Source organism: Mus pahari, chromosome 9 (assembly GCF_900095145.1).
Source record: "Mus pahari chromosome 9, PAHARI_EIJ_v1.1, whole genome shotgun sequence".
NCBI classification, from domain to species: domain Eukaryota; kingdom Metazoa; phylum Chordata; class Mammalia; order Rodentia; family Muridae; genus Mus; species Mus pahari.
The window spans coordinates 49,939,863-49,943,582 of record NC_034598.1 but is presented as its reverse complement, the minus strand read 5'-3'; the positions used below and the strand labels follow the sequence as shown (position 1 = coordinate 49,943,582).

The following is a 3,720-nucleotide window of genomic DNA, read 5'->3' as shown; positions in this document are numbered from 1 at the left end:
GAGGAGGAGGAGGAGGAGGAGGAGGAGGAGGAGGAGGAGGAAGAGGAAGAGGAAGAGGAAGAGGAAGAGGAAGAAAATCAACTGGTAAGGCTTTATTCTCTTCAAACTCCACTCAAGCATGCCCACCTAAATTAGTCTGAATTACTGAGAACAACCACGCACCCACTATGTGGGTGCTGGGAATTGAACCTGTTGGGGTTTGGGAATCACATCACTAACCACACAAACACAGATCTGTCAGACGCAGATAATTTATTGAGCATATGCTCCGGGACTGATTGATGAGGGCCATGATTCAGACTTGGGAACTGAACGGTGATATTGAGCTAAGATCCTACAGGGGTTTTAAGCCTAAAACACACAAATGTCTGTGCCGAGTTACTCCCTGAATCAGGATTTAGGGATGGAGGATTTCCTTAGGAGCATGTTTTTCTCGTTCACGTATCCTGTTCCCATTGGTTAGGGTGTTCAAGTCTGGCAGGGGACTTGTCTTGTCTAACATTCATGCCTTAACTTGCCAACCAGGATGTCATGTCAGTTATCCACGTACACGTCTCTTTCTTCCAAGTAGGATATCAGTTCCCAGCGAGGTCCCGGGAACTTAAACTTTACTCAACCCCTATTCAAAATGGAAGTCTTATTCCCAACAGCTTCTTATATCAGTGCAGGTGTCTCTCTTATGTTGGGGTCCATCCCAGGGGCAGCTTATAAAAGCCAACACCATAAAAGCTTATACACAGGTGCAGGGCACACTGTTGGGAGGTTGCTTCAGGTCCAAGCTTATTGTGGGTAACTCTACAAAGCAGTTCAAAGATAGATTGGCTTCTTTCGTGACTGGTTTCCAGGGGCATAGAACATAGCAGAACATGAAACCAACCTGGGCATGAGAAAGTTTCCTGGTACCTGCAGAAGCAAAGTAGGAGAAAGCGTCCTTATAATATGACTAAGAGCCCATGATGACGAACTAGCCAGGCAACAGTTACCTACGCCTTAACATTCCACACTCCATCTGGGCCTTAATATTTTACCTCGGCCTTAACAGAGCCCCAGCCCTTTACAAGAGCCCAGTGCTCTGAACGGCTGAGCCATCTCTCCAGCACTTTACAGAACAATCTGAGAGCAGGCTGCGTACATTATGGCTCCTTGATGCTTTACATTTTAGAGTACACCTTTAAGAACAAGGAGTTTCTTAAACACCAGTTATCAACTTTACAAAACTTAATATTTACCTTTTAACAATTATCTTTTAACCAAATTAAACATTAACTTTTATTAATCTATCATCCTTATTCCTGTTTGTGAGCTGCCCTCAAAGTTTTTGTTATAGCCATTTTCCTCCACTGAGAGCCAAGATTTAATGTAATTATAATATTTAATGTAATACTGTATTATATTTAAGATCACATCTCTATTATAGTCTCTTTTCCCCCTTGTTGTTACAGGATTCTTAAAACTATTTTTTTCACAGAACAAAGTCGAATGACTCATTTGTTTTCAGAGTCATCCCAACTGTAGGCTGAGCGGTCTGTAGTTTGGACTGCTGAACTCCAAAAGTGTCAGTGTTTGTTAGTATCGAAGAATCTGCTTTGATGAATTGCCTCTGTCTCTCTCTGTCTGTCTCTCTGTTTCTGTGTCTCTCTCTGTCTCTGTGTCTCTCTCTGTCTGTCTGTCTCTCTCTGTCTGTCTCTGTCTCTGTGTCTCTCTGTCTCTCTCTGTCTGTCTCTGTCTCTGTCTGTCTGTCTCTGTTTCTGTGTCTCTCTGTCTCTCTTTGTCTGTCTCTGTCTCTGTCTCTCTGTCTGTCTGTCTCTGTCTCTGTCTCTCTGTCTGTCTCTCTGTTTCTGTGTCTCTCTCTCTGTCTCTGTGTCTCTGTCTGTCTCTGTCTCTGTCTCTGTGTCTCTGTGTCTCTGTCTGTCTGTCTCTGTCTCTCTCTGTCTGTCTGTCTCTGTTTCTGTGTCTCTCTGTCTCTCTCTGTCTGTCTGTCTCTGTTTCTGTGTCTCTCTGTCTCTCTCTGTCTGTCTGTCTCTGTCTCTGTCTGTCTCTGTCTCTCTATCTCTCTGTCTGTCTGTCTCTGTCTCTCTCTGTCTCTGTCTCTGTCTGTCTCTCTCTCTCTCTGTCTCTGTCTCTCTCTGTGTCTGTCTCTGTCTGTCTGTCTCTCTCATCTTGACACTTACTTGGTGTGGTTTGTTGTTTGTTTGTAGAGACGGGGACTCACTATATACCATTGGTTGGCCTGGAACTCACTATGTAGACCAGGCTGACCTTGAACTCACAGTGGTTTGCCTGCTTCTGCTTCCCAAGAATTAGGATTCCAGATGTGTGCCACCATGCCTGGCATATTTTTGTTTTAGGTATAAGTATGTGTGTGACTATGTATAGACATATATATGCCTATATGCATATGCACAGGCGTCCACAGACGTGTGGAACCAAAGTTACAGGTGGTTGTAAGACTCTCAACATGTGTTCTGGGAAGTAAGGTCCCCTGGAAGAGCAGCAAGTGTTTATTTATTTAATTTTTAATTTATTTTATTTTTATTTATTTTATTTTTTATTTAATTTAATTTTAAATTTATTTATTTATTTATTATTTACTTTAAAAAAAAAATGAATGAGTACACTGTACTTGTCTTTAGACACACCAGAAGAGGGCATCCATGTGGTTGCTGAGAATTGAACTCAGGACCTCTGGAAGAGCAGTCAGTGCTCTTAACCGGCTGAGCTATGACCACTGAAGACAGTTACTGTGTATTTATTTATAATAATAAACGAGTGGGGCTGACCAGAATGAGCTGAGGCCCTAAATTTGATTCCTAACAACCGCATGAAGGCTCACAATTACAAGTGTACTCATATACATAAAATAAATAAATCTTTAAAAAAAACAAAACAAAACAAAAAAAGAAGGTCCTTATTCATCTTTAATCTGAAAACTTCTCAGCCTTCCTTTGGGGGGATAAAAGGATTAGCATTTTTAAAACTACAGGTTGGTTTATATTTATACACAAATGTGTGTACACACTGATTCATTTCCTCCTCATTTAAGTTTGTGTTCATCTTCCTACCTAGAATCAAGCTGAGCATCCTCAGGTAGGATTCTGTACTGTAATATGTCTTCCTCAGGGTAGCCTGTGTGGAGGCACAGCATATTCCTCCATCCCTCCTGAGGAGTGTTCCTCCTTAAGGCACTGACTGTTTTTAACCACTGGAAATTTTCTGTTTTGCAACTAATGAGCCTGCTAGAGGGGAATTTCTGGAGCTGGGGATACGGTGCTTACCTGATGTCCCACCCCCACCCCTGCCCCTTCCCTTCTCCTTCTTGCTCCGGCCCCAGCCTTGATCCAGCCCATAGCTTTTGTTTGTTTGTTTGTTTCTCTTTATGGGTGGTTGTGAGCCACCATGTGGTTGCTGGGATTTGAACTCATTACCTCTGGAAGAGCTCTTAACCACTGAGCCATCTCACCAGCCCCTGATGTTCTTGCCTAACATTCTTGCCTGCGTTTGATTCTCAATGCCACAAAGATTAATACATCATAGATGCTGCTTTTAATCAAGTTTCTCCTTTAATGAATATCCACTTATCCATCTCGCTGTAACAGCTTTTTACTGGGATCATTATTGTCCTTTTACAGCTCTGTCCACTTCCTCCACACTTATCAACAGGCGGGCCCCAGTCCTTTCCCTGCTCCTCTATCTCTGAATTACCAGGGCAGGGCTCAAGGG

At 42.7% G+C, this 3,720-nt stretch overlaps 1 protein-coding gene across 1 annotated transcript in view; it reads left to right on the top strand.

Annotated features, from left to right (window-relative positions):
* Positions 1–66: 66 nt before the first annotated feature.
* B4galnt1 (beta-1,4-N-acetyl-galactosaminyltransferase 1) overlaps positions 67–3,720 on the top strand; it is a 16,943-nt gene continuing 13,289 nt past the window's right edge. Inside the window, exon 1 of the mRNA XM_029542311.1 lies at positions 67–84. The gene's annotated coding sequence lies outside the window, so the exon portion shown is untranslated. The remainder of the gene's footprint in view (positions 85–3,720) is intronic.